At 37.4% G+C, this 15,820-nt stretch overlaps 1 protein-coding gene across 3 annotated transcripts in view; it reads right to left on the reverse strand.

The window, feature by feature from the left end:
- Positions 1 to 974, reverse strand: part of LOC120774708 — a 33,986-nt gene extending 33,012 nt beyond the window's left edge. For all 3 annotated transcript variants that reach the window (XM_040104445.1, XM_040104444.1, XM_040104443.1), the window contains exon 1: positions 347 to 974. The gene's annotated coding sequence lies outside the window, so the exon portion shown is untranslated. The remainder of the gene's footprint in view (positions 1 to 346) is intronic.
- Positions 975 to 15,820: the final 14,846 nt, after the last annotated feature.

Genomic DNA, 15,820 nt, shown 5'->3' on the forward strand with positions numbered 1-15,820 from the left:
CTCTTAATTTCATTGTAATTTACATTAAAAAAATATGAATTTTTAAAACTTTAAATTAATTTGATTTTATATATTTTTCTATTTTCCAATAATTTCCAATAATTTTATATTTTTTCTATACAAAATTATTTATTTAATTTTAATTTTATAACTCATACTATTTTATTTTGACACTTTATTATTATCAAAATATATCCTCCAATTATTTTATTAGAAAAAAATAAAAAATATTTCATACTCAAACAATTATAAACTCAAATTCCTCAAACAAATTTAAAACATTTATAATTCTCGAAAATATTTTAAATATTTAAAATTCTCTACAACGAAAAAGATTCACACTCACCACATTTGCTGTTGAAAAATTCGCATTGTCATGCAGGCGAGCGTGCATTTACGCAACCGTGCCAGCTGTAGCACTTTCGCAAACAAAGGTAAAACGAAAGATTTAAAAATAAAAATGCAAACGTCACCCGTGGGAAGCGTGCTGCGGCAGCAAATGATAACGGCACGCCGCAATGACGTACCACGGTGTCTGCTGCAATGGGACACCGTTGCTCTGGAGCACACAGCGGCAAAAAATTGTTTCGAAACAACTACATGCACCAACACAAGCAAAGCACGCCTTAAAGCCAGCAACTGCCAAAACAAATATGTGTGTGTTTATAGCATATTTAAAGGCGCAGAAACATAAATTTTTAATTACGCAAACATACACGTGAGCAGCGCGGCATTAATGTGTGAATGTAGAAGTGGAAATAATTCGTGTTTATTTCTTCTCAAATAAATATCACGGTTATTTTTTTGTTTATATTTTTCACTTTTTTCTTTGTTCTCGTTTCTTGTTCTGCCTACATTCGTTCGCCACTCTAATATGTCATTAATTTATAATATATTCTCTATTCCAACACTTTCGTGTCACTACGCTTTCACTACCGTGGCGCCATTGGTCTGCGCCGTACATGCACCGTTAAATGACCGACCCGAACTGATGACTGCTTGGCCAAAGCAAATATTGGCTACACTACTGTGTCTGTGGTGAGTTACAGCAGCAGCTTGTGGTGTATGAAATTGTAGCGTTTAACGCATATACCTACCTATACCGTTAGCTTAGCAATAATGCTTATGTTAACGGCTGAATTTTTTCCGTTGCGCTGTTAACGATTATTACGCTCGTCGCTAACGAGCTGGCAATAACAGCTAAGCGTTTACCTTTGTTCAAGCAAGAAATTAACTGGCGTCGCTAGTGTTGTGTGGTGAGTTCAAAGAGCAGCAATGCTTTTGTTATTCCACCTCAACTTTAGTTAATGAACTCTGGCGTTGTAATGTAGCATAGAGTACTCTTAGTCTCAATATGTGGACACCACTGTACATTATTTCTTATATCCAGGCATTAGCGCTCACTTGCTCGCTCTCTTTTCAGCTAACTGTATTGTCCGCTTATGCACTTTTTAATTAATATTGACTCATTAGCATATAAATTTTACAAACTTAGCATACTTTTCGGCTTCTATTTGAAGAGAAATGTCATAATCAGCATGTAAATATAATATTTCTCAGGCTTTATCGTTTTCTAACATGACTCTGTTCTGCACTTCCGCTCTTTTATATTCATTTTGTCTAATAATATATAAATTTTATAGCTTTAGCATACTTTTAGGCTGGTATATTGCATAAAATGCTATAAACACCCTCATGTTAGTGTTTCTCTTGTCTCTAACAGTCTCTCTTGTCTTTTAACATGACTGTTCTACACTCTCGCTCTTTCAAATTCATTTTGTCTCGCTGCACCTACAGCCTTACAATTGTAACATACGTCTAACTGTTGATTTCTACATTTTTCACCTTTCTTGGCATCTACCTCAACCATGAACTACCCCTTATGTTATAGTAAGGCCGTTCCCCGCTCTGGTGAATATAATTGAGTTGGCAATTTGCATACACCTCTATTTTTTCACTTTTGTGACATTTGATATAATTTTTTTGAACTTTCAGAAATAGATTATTAAAATTATTTCTTTCAAATGAGTTGTACATAAATTTTTAACATACTTTTAGGGTGCGAGCTGCCTGCTGAAGCATAAAACTATACTAAACAAACAGTGTAGCGTTTGAATCCTGAAGGTATGCAAATATTTCCATATAAAACGTCAATAATTTTATATAATCTCGAATTTCGCACATTTTTTGTGAAATTGCCACTACTGTAGTAATCTATGAAGATACCTGCCACTATAGCCTTAATGAGTGGGAGCTGGATATCGGTTTTGTTTATTTTCTCTGCATTCAACTGCTATTTCAAAGCAATAGCACTTTTACAAATAATTTGTTTACCATCTTTTGATTTCAACAAAGTCTATCTCAGCCTGGCCCTGAACTGTGACACTTGTTCTCTTTCTCTCTTTTCTTTCCTATTTTTTTGCAATTTATTTTTTTCTCGGTTCGGTTAACTACTTTTATTAATTTTCCGCTTTCATTTTTAAAACTCAAATAAACCAAACAATCCTTATCAACGAAGTGGTCACTTTAAAAATTAAAAAGGAAAAATAGAAACAAACAAATCTAAATCTGAATTTCGCACATAGAACACCAGCAATCTCATTACGAGTACACCGCATATTATGTTCGACAGTTGTGAAGCCGCCAAAAACGCGCGCGCACACACTCACGCTCGCATTTGCCAAATTTTATAAAATTACATGGCACTTAGGTTGCGTATACGCACTGTTGGTGCTCCAAAGAGCGTACATTTCAAATTCAATTTCACTTAAGTGAGTTGTGCGTAGCCACTGCTAAATTGCGGCAAAAAGGTAGCTGGAAAAACCCAAACAAAAGCAACAACAACTGCAATAAAAAGCAAAAACAACAACGACAGCAATTTTGCGCCAGCAATGTGATGAGGCTCATTTCGAAAGCCAAACGACATGACAACAACAAATTTTAGTTTTATTTTCATGTTGTTGCTTCAACTATTTTGGTTGCTGTTGACGCCTGTGCACGCTGTCGCTATGAATGCAGAGCAGCGTTGAGCTTTTTGCCGTGCGTAAATGTAAATTAAAATGGTTGCGATTTGCCACAACGCCTGAAATCCAGCAGCGACTTATCAACGGTGGCGTGTGGGTGTGTGTGTGTGTGTGTGTGGGTGGGTATATGCATACCAAATTCAACGCGTGCGTTACGCGTTCATTTGCGCACATTTGGCAAATCATTTGCGCCACGCAATCCAACAAAAACCCATATGGCCGACCAGTGAATAGTTTCGCTCGCCGAAAATGCCGAAAATTCAGCTCTCGTCATTTGTTTGGTGCGCAGTTTATGTTGAGCGCGTTTTAGCGGTTATTTGTTAGCCACCTTAAGCCATTCCCGCTAAGCTTGGGAAGTCCACACCTGTCGCCAACCAGCAATTTAGGTTCACCATTCAGTATTTGGCATTGGCTTAGCGCAAAATTCAGTGTAGACTCTGCAGACTAGCAGGTAATCTGCGTTTACACCTACACCTATGTACATCTGCTTTGTGAGCACTACGGTCAATCAGTCAGCGAAAATCAAAAACAAGCATTTCAATTACTCGAAATTATGCTCATTACTGTACTAACTTCTCTTTCTCCCTAGAGTCGAGTAGTACGCGATATAGGTGTTCATGTTTGGGTTGCTAGTAGTATATATTTAGGCGTTTGCTTTATGTTTATTTTGCATACTTTCAGGTTAGATGTCATTAATATAAGAGATGTGTTTTTATAGTCTACTTTTAGGCGATATAAGATTGTGTGATAAATAAAGATCAGTATTGGAAAGATCAAGGCATAAAATAGCTCCGATAATAAGTAAGAGAGCGAATCGAGGTCTTCTTCTTCTTTACTGGCGTAGACACCGCTTACGCGATTTTAGCCGAGGTAACAACAGCGCGCCAGTCGTTTCAACGTGGCGCCAATCGGAATTCCAAGCCAGGTCCTTCTACACCTGGTTTTTCCAACGGAGTAGCGGTCTTCCTCTTCCACTGTTTCCCCCGGCGGGTATTGCGTTGAATACTTCGAAGCCGGAGTGTTTTCGTCCATACGCAGCCGCTGTCTCTTAATGCACTGAACTGTGTCGAGGTCTTCTAGTGGTTGTAAAAATATGCCAGTTTTTTTTTTTTTACATAATTTTAGGGGACATGTCGGACAAATTCAAATCTCGAAGCCGGTTAGAATAAATGTTGCTAGTGTTGAGGCAAGCCTAGAAGAAACTGAGTCTGGGTTCTAATATAAGTCTTAACGAAATTTCATCTAATCAGAAGATGACTTAATAATAGACTTCAGAGAATTTTTCAATAACTAACTATGACTCGGCGCACCTAAGCCTCCATTGGACCTGAGTTTCAGTTATTTCAACGACTTCATTTCGTTCATTGAAGCACTCACCATAAGTGGACAAGCATTGGCTACAGAAAAAATAGTCGTCAACACCAGCGCATCCACGCCTCCATTGGACCTGAGTTTCAGTTATTTCAACGACCTCATTTCGTTCATTGAAGCACTCACCTTAAGTGAACAAGCATTGGCTTCAGAAAAAATGGTCAACAACACTGAACCAACCACGACTTGGACCAACTACATAAGTAGTCTACAGTCCTGAAGGTCTCAATTACCAAGTAAGAATTTTCTTATGGCCGGGTTGTTTCTCTCTTGTAAACTATTTCTAGAGTCTATATAAATGTCTGCTTTGTAGAAAGAAAGCTACGCCCATAGCTAGCACATTTTTGGGAGTCTAACCTAGTATACAAACTACAGAATCAAAGCTATATACCACAGCTCAGGTAAATAAAAGTCATGGAGGTACCAATTAGTCAAAAACAAAGCTTTCAGCGCCCTAACTATATTTACGTTTGATTCAAAAATAAAATTTCACAAATTTTTACGAAAGCCGAACAGTTTTCTACTAATACAAAACAAAAAATGCATATACCCGAATCGAATTTTGCCTGCTAGTAACACACAAAATAGCCCAAAGTGAAGAATTGTGTTAAAATTAAACCGCAATTTAAACCAATTTACCAAAGAACAAATTTTTTCCGCTTCCGCATATCTGCCTCATTTTGACTGTAAGCCTAAACCCTAAAAGCATGCCACGCACACATGCATTTGTACACAAAAAACGTATTTAAAAGGCAATTAAGCTGTAACTGAGGTCAAAACAGTGTTAATTAAAAATATGCGTACGCAAATAATCAAAAATATTTGCGTATCGAGCGTAAAACAAAAGCAATGAAAAACTGGTAATTAAAAAAGTAACTGTTTACTGACAAAACTTGTATGCGCATATGTGCGTGCATGCTTTCGGCCGTTAATGCCAAACCTTTTTCAGAAACCCGAAAAAGTTAAGAACTAAAAATGTTATTTTTTTGCGTAAAATTAGAAGCTAGCTCAAAATATGTTTTACAAAACCACAACAGCTGTTTTCAGGCGTTAAGTTGCACGAATATTTGTGAGATAATTTAGGTTTAATATAAACTGTTGCCTACATTTAGGTGTATGCTTAAAAAATAGACTATTTATATGCGCATAAATAGGAAAATATTGCCTACAGGCAGGCGCAAAAATGTGAAAAGTTGTTAAGCAGCTAAATAATTGAGTAGAAACGTTGGTGGGAGAAACGAAAACTGTAAAATAAATATATAACTAAATTAATTTCGGATTTTACTGACTAGTTATAATAAAACTGAAAATATGCGCTCTTTTGAAGCGTTAGCAGACAATATCTTTGCAATTAAATCATCAACAACTACCAACTGCAAAATTGTCTGGCTTCTGTGCATTAGTATATCATATTTATACAACAAAAAAGTGTTCAGCGCACAACAACAACTTTATAGCACCAACATTTAACTTTGTACCGTACTTAAAACCCTTTATTGTACCATTTCTTTGCCGCTGCTAACCACAAATTTGCCTCAACAGCTTAAGCTTACTACTGTTGCTTTTTGCGGTCAACCCCTTTTATTTTATCATATTTATAGACACACACACATATGTATACATATATATATTATATTTTTTGATTTATGCACACTTAAATTTTAGTTGCTATTATGCAATTTAACAAGCTCTTGGCTTTTAATTTAAATTATTTGGCAAGCAACTTCTGTGAAAACTTGTTCCCACTCACTTTTGTTCTCGTTTACTCGGTTTGAACGTTTTCATTTCTTTAGCAACAACTGGAGTTTTCGCAAATGACCGCAAACGGTTTCACATTAACCATGAAATATGGCATATGGTGTGTATGCACTTCGGTGGCTTTGTATTTCAGGTTATATATACGAAATATAGTATACATATGTCTTTTCCCAGCAGAGAATTTGTTTAAAAGCTAATTGGTGATTGATAAGCGTCACCCAGTTTTTTGAAATCCATTCTAAACCAGCGTCCTACCCATTTGACGGCTGCTGCTGATATTAATCTGACAGTTGCCATCTAACATTTAATCTAAAAGTACCACCCAATGTCCATTTGAACGCTTCCATCTGGCATTAGTATCCATCCTGCCATCTATCATGCATTTCACAGCTATCATCTGTTTGACGTCTTTTTGACATCTGTTTGACGTCTATTTGGCATCTGTTTGTCAACTGTCAACCAATATCTATTTGGCAGTTGTCAGCCGACCGATTTAACAGCTGCTATCTGACATTAATCTGACGTTGCCATCTAACATTTATTCTAAAAGTGCCACTCAATATCCATCTAGCAGTAGTATCACTCCTGCCATCTTTCATTCATTTGACAGCTGTCATCTGTTTGACAATCAACATCTATTTTACAGTTGTCAGCCGACAGCTGCTATCTCAGACTATTTTGACAATTCATCTATCTAATTCATCCTCTAGCATGCATTTGGCAACCAGACAGCCATACTAGACAGCTAACCAGACAGCCATATGACAACTGACAAGTCAGACATTTGTAATGTCATCTGTTTGACAGCTGCCAACCGATATCTATTTGACTTTTGTCAGCCGACCGATTTAACAGCTGCTATTTCAGATAAATTTAACAATTGCCATTCATGCATTTGACAATGTCTAATCGACAGACATGTGACATATTTGACATCTGTCACCTAAAATCCACATAACAACTGCCATCCCAGCTCCATTAGGCAGTTGTCATTTAACATTTAAGTTCTGATAGCTGCCATCTTACAACTATTTAACATTGGACCATCATTTGACAGTTGTCATTTGAGTTCTATTTGACAGTTAGATTTTGACACCCTTCATTTAGCAATCATTTGAAATTGTTTTGTTTGCTGCCTGACATCTATGTGACAGCTTCTAACTGATATACAGACATGCGACCTTTATTTGACAGTTGCCAACTGAAACTCATCCGACAGCAGTCTTCTGAAATAAATTTGCCGACATTCATTTGACAACTGCCATCCATTTGAGAAAACAGCTCTAAACTCAGCCCCTTCTAAAACTAGCTTATATTTGCTCCATATGAAACTTACTTAGAATTTACCTACTGGGTATTTCGTCACTTCGTTAGTCTTTATGCAGACAAATACTTGTTACTTAGCTTTTCTAGCTTTAAGTGCCATAAACTCTTTTTATGACATTTAGTACAGTTTAATGTCCAGTTAGACGTAGGTCTTTTGTTTTTATGTATTTCCAGCTTGACCAGCACAAACTGCCCACACTTCGTTAAGCCAGCACTTTTTAGTGTATAAATATGTATGGCATGTTGTTTCTTTTCGGTTGCAGTTGTGTTTGCACTAAAAATTTGACAATTCTCCTTGGAGAATTTTACACACAGCCACTGCAAACACCGGCAATTGATTTCCTACGCTCGGCTCTTTGTACTCATCTGCATCGAACACAGAGCTGAAACAACAAATTGCACTTGCTTTGCTCTGCCCTGTCAGTTGCACATCTGCTTCCCTACTCACTCAGTTTTGACAAGCTTTCGCAGCTCAAACCTATCGTTTTATGTATAACCCACACTGCCTTAATATTTATACCCACTTTAATATGCTGATCTCCCAGGTCCGACACCGCTTAAGCTCTCCCGTTCTTTTAAGCTCACTCCCAACACAATTTCGAGTTTGTTTTTATCAGCAACCAACTGTCAGCTTTTACCCTTTGTTGTTCTTGACCAGCTGTTGCTGCCAAACAAACAAGAATGTTCGAAAAATTCTGACAAGCTATACTTTAAATTATATGCATGCATACTTGAGAGCTGTGTGTGTGTAAAGGAAGCATCCAAATTTGGCTGGAGCTAAGCCAGGAAATTTTCTGTATTCATGTAGTTGAAGTCTAGTTTCGAACGGAATCCAAAAGGAAAAGCTTTACCAACAGAGATGGATTGTAGGAATATGGACTTTAGACCGGTTTGTAGTAGAGCAAATCTTAAAACAAAAAATAAAATAGAGAAATGCAATTAACAATTGGCTTGAGTAGTTCATAAATTTTATTTTATTTTGTCTGGAAACCGAATTTCCAGATCCCTATAATTTTTTCAGAAAATTATGGACGAGTATTGTACGCTAATCACATCAGAGAAGAATTTTTTTCCGATACAATGGAAGCATCTTCAGCATTGTTCAAATTTCAAATTCAGCAATTGCTTAGTTAAGTACTTACCCCTTGAACCAGAAATCTGTCTCCATATTGCTATCACGTTTCACCTTCTCTTTCAAAGCATTTTGTGGTTTCGATGCAGCTACTAATGTCCCATATGCTTTTTGTAGATATCCATTCAAGGTTTGGTGCTTGATGGATTCCAAGTGTTCTGTGTCGGATCTGTGATAGAGCAGGGCATTCATAGAGAAAGTGAAAAATTGTTTCCTTATTCCCTACTACTTCGCAGCCTCGGCAGATGTTGTTGTACGGCATACCCCTTTTCAACGCATGTTCTCTAAATGGCCAGTGCCCTGTTATGGTAACAGTTACTTTGTAGATACTTTGCCTGGACCTATTTAATAAGTCGTTAGTTTTTTTCTTGTCATATATTGGCCATAACTGTCAGTTATATTGCTTTTTGTTATACTTTTCCATCTGTTATTTGCAAATTATTGAAATTGTATATTGAACTCTCTTCTGATCGATCCTAGCGGTCTTGGTATTAGCTCTGCCTCGGATTCGTTTAGGAAAGCTCTTGCCTTTGCAAAATCTTCTGCTTTTTCCTTGCCGAAAATGTTTCTGTAGCCGGGAACCCAGATCAAGTCTAGGTGGAGCTTCTCTTTTAGTGAGCTCAGTGCTTTCTTGCAATTAAGGACTATGCTACAATTTGTCATGAGCGATGACAAGGCCAGAAGAGCTATTTGTTATATATTGTATCAGATCATCGGAAAATCCTCCCGTACCTACTGCACACTCCTCTCCTCTCCTCTCTTCCCATCATATCAGCTCTCTTTCGGTATTATCTACGATAAATCGAGAAGTTGTGTAATCAAAATAATCATTAGTCTTTGTTAATGCTTGTGCCTCTGAAGTGCATGAAAGTGTATTCTGCGGATTTTACGATGAGTGAAATTATTCAACAAAGAAATTCCATTAAATTTTGTGTACGGAATCAAAATTACACGATTGGTTCCAAAATTACTAAATTTTTTCGAAAAACAGCGTCGCATTAACGTCTGTGAAGCAATGCTTTACGGCTACCGGGATGTTATGAATTATTACTGGCGATGAGTCTTGGATATATGCTTACGATCCAGAAACTGACGACCATCGTGGCAAAAGTGACCCGAAGCCGATAAAACCGCGTCAAAGCAGGTCAAAACCCAAGGCTTTGTTGACAGTTTTCTTCAACTATCGGAGTGTGGTGTACTCCGAATTACTTCCGACCGGCCAAACTGTCAACAAGGAATACTTTTGAGCTATTCGTAAAAAGAGGCCGGAATTATGGGCCAACAACTCTTGGTTTTTGCAACACTATAATGCACCGTCACATACTGCATTGATTCTTCGTGAGTTTTACGCCAAATTTTCAACCAATTTCGTGCCCCAATCAGCATATTCGCCTGATTTAGTTTCGTGTGATTTCAGGCTATTCAGGAAACTCAAACGACCGCTTCGGGGAAACTGTTTTGAGTCAATTGATGACATTAAACGTGATTCCCTGCATTGAGGGATATTCCGGAAATTGATTTTAACAACTGTTTCGAGGTTTGGAAAAACATGGGCACAAGTGTATTGGGGCCAAGGGAAGTAGTTTGTGGAGGGTGACGTAAACTATGAACAAAGTCTTACTATTTGTTGCTCATGTATATCATATATCATGCTCATCATAAACCTGGAGTTGTCTCAGCGGATGGTTTGATTTAAGTAGTTTTGGACAAAGTGATAGCCGTCGTTATTAGTGTACTCTGTCAAATCTCAATCTAATGGTATGAATTAGACCATTTTCGTTGCCACGGTTCCACTAAGTTTTTCTAGGTTAACTCTAATATTCCAACAGCTATGTGTTACAAATCCTACCAGAAAGCATGGCCACACCCACTTTTCTATATTTTTAGAGCTGGTAGTGTCCTTTCATTCCTGTTCATTGTGCGTCACATAACTTTGGTTTTTGGGGCGTGGCAAAAGCCTCCAAATACAGATAAACATATGAGTTATGTTGCTCTTATCTCAACTAATAATTTAATGCATTCAATTTTAATATTCATTTCCTTAAGACCCAAAATCCCACTTAATATGCACACCAATCAATTTCCACCTACACGAGGAAACTTAACGAGCTCGTGCTGCTGCCGCTACTGCGGCTGCGTCTTAAGGCTTAAATTTTTAATCACACACTAGTGTATTATGTCAAAAGACTTTGCGAACGACTTTGGTGTTTAACTTAAATATCACACTACACACGCCACAACAACAACAACAACTAGTCATTTAACTATTGCTTAACCGGCTGCCTGCTTTGTGGGCAATCAGCTGGTGGCTGCCTAATAAACTTAACCGCAAAATGCGTCGCAAGCGAGTGAACAAGACAAATAATAACAACAAAAACAGACAACTAAGTTTACAACAACAACTCAAAATACAATAAAAATCAAAATACTATAGAAATGTTCAATAAAAGGGCAACAAAAACTACTACAAAAAAATACAACAAATAAAAAACTATACAACAACAACATGCGCAGTTGCAGCAAGAACGCCAGCATAGAAGCAAACTGCAACGACAAGAAAAACTAAAATACTGAACAAGCTTGAACTAAAACAACAACAACTAAAATAAGAAATTAATACAACAACAACTAAAGTTAAAAAAATTATACTACAACAACAACAACAGCTGTATCAGCAACAACAACTAAAATAAGAAATTAATACAACAACAACTAAAGTTAAAAAAATTATACTACAACAACAACAAGAGCTGTATCAGCAACAGCACCAGAATAGCAGCTGACTACAACAACAACAAAAACAATATCTGCAACAACAAAAGAACTACAACAACAAAAATTAAAAAAAAAACAAAAAAATAAGCAGTAATATAAAATACAACAACAAGAACAACCAAAATCACATAAAAACTACAATAACAACAACTTAATAACCGAAATACACCAGCAACATCGAATACAACTAGAACATTGAGTACAACAGCAACAACAACAACCTCCATAGCACCACAAAAAGCAAACGAGTAACTAAACTAGACCACACCAAAGTGGCGGGTGGTTGCTGTTGGACAAAAAGTTTTGTTTCAAACAAATTTTAAGCGACTGACAAAAGTTTTTCGTGTTTTTTCATTTTTTCCACCACTGTAGCCTGCTTTTTCCCCATAACCCGTGTGCAGCAAGTATGTAACTAAATTAACTTTATTGCTTTATTCAATTCGCTGCGCCGCCAGCGATCGTGGCTGAGCCAGCAAGCCGTTAAACTACGCAGCAGCAGCTCAGCTGGTTGCTGATTTGCCCCTTTCGCTGATTACCGAGTCACTCTGCGCTGCCATAAAATCAGCAGGACATTAACTTGCCGCGGCGTGGAGACGACGGAAGCGGCGCTGTAGGTTGCGGCAAGAGTATGCGGGTCAAATGTCGCAGCATGTGTATGTGTGTGTGCTGCGGTGTAAAGCTGTTGTGCGATATATACTGTATACTCACTCACACATACACACACAACGGCGCTAAGGCTTACATGTGCCCCGCTCTACTAAGCGTTGTGACAATTTGAAAACGGTTTTACAAATGTCATTTCTATTCAAATTCGCCGCACAAACATTTAATGCGCTGGCGGTGGGCCGCAAACTGCGCGCCGCGCCTATCATGCCCCAGTCGTGCCATTTTAATGTCTTCTTTTGCCTTCTCCCACCCGCACCACACAACACGCTTGTTTATTACATTGCGTTTTGCATTCTTACTGTTGTTTAGCCTTTTGTTTTCTTTTGATATGTTTGCTATTGTTTTACTTCTTATTTTTAGCATTTTTGCTCCACATTTTCGTTGCTGCTGTGCCACCAAAGGGGATTTGTGTTGATTCGGAAATATTTTCTAGCAATTTGTATGGCATATATTAAATTGCTGTAGTTGTAATGGCTACAAATGTCAACCAGGGATACGCAGTGGGTTGCTCCCATATACATACGTATACATACATATATATTTTGCTGTACATTGCTCTTAGCTGTCATAAAAAACGAGAGTGGAAGGTTGTTTAGTCGGCTCTGAAAAGTGTAAGGCTGAACTCTACTTGATAGTTAATAAATATGGGGCATTAAGTTCAGAAAAGGGGAGTAGAGAAACTAATGCGTATGTATTCAACCGATTTTCTTCCTGTTGACAAACTCTTATTTGAAGGTGAAAGGAGATAGAGTTGATAGAATCTGAATAGGTGGCGTTTGAGTCGAATCAAATTTCATTCACATCGAGATATATGCAAGATATATCATAAGAGGAAGGAAATTACATCCACAAAAAACTACTATTTGATTCAAATCCGATTAACATATTGTTAAGAGAACTACACTTGCATTAAATTAACCGCTAGACGGCATCTGAGTCAAAGTATTAAAAAGCAATCCTTTCCCAAACTACTATAAAGAAACAAAACTAATATATAACATGCAGAATATTAGACAAATTCGGTATAAGACCGAGAGCAGCTGAAGTGGAGCATGCATAATATTTTTATATGGAATTTTTTATACAGCATGTCCAAGAGATGAAGTGTATACTCTAGATCTTTATTGATCTGCAGGCAACAACAGTTTCCAATATTTTACGTACTAGTCACCTTTCTTACTTAAGGGGGGTGCCTGCTTTAGAAGCTTCAAAAAATATATATTTTTTTTTGCTTAAATGTCTTTAAAAATAATCTAAGAATATATCCTCAAAGTTATAGATGGGAATTCGAAATATTTTCGAAGCTAGAAAGGAAATAGTGACCGAGCGTCTAGCAGATATATAAACGCTTGGGCAGAAAGCGAAAACTATGACGCACGATTTTTCATTTCTACGATTTTTCTTAATTGACGGGCAGCATAAAAAAAAAACTAAACGTCGTATGGAATTGAGGAAAATTTATTATCTTTGGCAATAAATTATTTTCTTAAACTAAAAAAAAAACTAAGAAAAGTCAAGTTTGAACATATTTTTAAACAACATAAAGTCAAATTTTTTGTGTCAAAAACCACTTTTTTTCAATTTATAAAAAAAATGGTAAAATTTACAATTCCTTTTTTACACCTTTTTTTGGAATTTTTTTTTAGTTTAACTAGAAGATAAATTATTAAAAAATTTGAATCTCTTTGAATTTATTGTTTCCGACAGAAATTGAAATTGCGACCTGCATCCTGCCCGCCGTCCGACAAATGCACATGCGAGTTGCATCGGGCAATTGCTTGCCAAAGGGAGAATATCAAAAAATTTGTGAATGATGTTTAAATATATGTATAACTATAAACCCTAGAAGTTTCCCTTTAATAAATTATTTCTTTCCCTCCCAGAAAACTCTTCAAAAACATCGAATTTTTTAAGCCTCTAAAGCAGGCTCGCCCCTTAATGAGCGCAAGACTTGTAGACACCAAAAGTTTCGACTCTTTTACTAACTAGTCGTAAGCTTTCCTATTTAATAGTAGGCGTAAGGTCTTGTATTTTTTATTAGAAAATATATCTTTACAAAAACACGCTCCACTAATAGCTAATGCTTAGAGCCGACAGTAAGTTACTAAAACAAATCACAAATGAAAGCAGATATCAGTATTTTGATCAACTAAACGACGAGTCTTAACAATATATTTTTTATTCTGCCTAAAATCCACGAAGACAAGAATTTGCAAATATTCTTCGACCGCCAATATAGTGAAAAGCATCTAGCCTCTTCTTCAAAAAAGTGGATACAGCTTTCTGCAAGTAAGTTTAAAATCAACCATAGTGATAAGAGACGCCGAACGCAGTGTAAAGAACCGAGCAACGTCGTCTGAGTGTGCATATTTTTTATTTTATTGGTCATTGACCACTTTTTTTGCATTTAATGGGGCCATTGGCCATTTTGTTTTTTTTTTAGCCAAGTCAACAACCCTTTGTTACATTTAGCCTATACAAAACCCATTTTTAAGGCTTCGGTCAATGATCCTTCTGTTTGCAGTGACCCCTTTGTTAATTTGACGCGGGTCAATGACCTGTTTGTTTAAATTTTTCCAAGTCAACAACCTTTGTTCACGTTTAGTCAAGACAACAGCTTTTGTTTACATTCCAGGGTCAATGGCCCCTTTGTTTATATTTTACAAGGTTCAATTACCCTTTTGTTTACCTTTCACCAAGTCAGCAACATTTGCTTACATTTAGCCAAGACAACAAACTTTGCTTACTTATCAATGTCAATGGATCTTTTGTTTACATTTTATGGGTCAATGATTTTTTGTTTACCTTTAGCCGAGTAAACAACCTTCGTTTACATTTAACCAAGTAAACTACCATTGATTACATTCTACATTAATATTTCCCAATCCTGACGGAGCTTTTGGTATTACTCATCGGCATTTTACACAGCGGTATTGGTTTTGCGAGGATACGGAATTCAGACATCGCGGCATAAAGACAGCTCCTTTTCGTGTTGTCAAAAGCAGTTTTGAAACCAACGAAAATGTGGTGTGTGTCGATTCTTTTTTCACGGGTCTTTCCCACCATTTGGTGCATGGTGAATAACTGGTCGGTTGTTGAATTTCCAGGTCTAAAGCCACATTGATAAGGTCCAATCAGTTCGTTCCATCGGCCCCGCCGTTTTGTTCTTCAGACGGGTAATTGCTATTCGAACTTCTTTATGGTCGGGCAATGGAACGTCTGCTCCATCGTCATCAATTGGGGAATCGATTTCACCTTCGCCTTATCCTGGCTGGAAAAGTGCTCTTCCATAATTTCAGTATGCTCTGGGCCTGGCGACTGATGCCCATCACCTAAGTGTATGCTCCGTTCTTGAATCGTTTTGTTAGTCGCCGAAACTTTTCGTAAAATTTTCGTGCACTACCCCTGTCGGCCAGCTTGGTTGGTGGCTTTTCGATTCGGAGACAGTCAGGTAGCTTGATGAATTTTCCTGTCATGGAATCCAGTACTACAGATAACCTTATTTCGGGTACTGGCGAAGTCGATCAGCCGATGTTTCATTATGGATTCTGAAATTATCGACAATCGTGCCAAAGATACTTTCTTTGCCCACCCACACGTTAAAGTCGCGGGGCAGCTCTCATAGGTGTACTCCAAGCGCTCATAGAAAACATATTTGGTCACATCGTCGTTCTCTTCCGTCGGGGCGTGGGCGCAAATCAGCGATATGTTGGAGAACTTCGCTCCGGATTATGGATTGTGTGATTGATGCGGATTGTGGCTAGACGTT

The sequence above is a fragment of the Bactrocera tryoni genome, chromosome 4 (genome assembly GCF_016617805.1).
Source record: "Bactrocera tryoni isolate S06 chromosome 4, CSIRO_BtryS06_freeze2, whole genome shotgun sequence".
Classification (NCBI taxonomy): Eukaryota; Metazoa; Arthropoda; class Insecta; order Diptera; family Tephritidae; genus Bactrocera; species Bactrocera tryoni.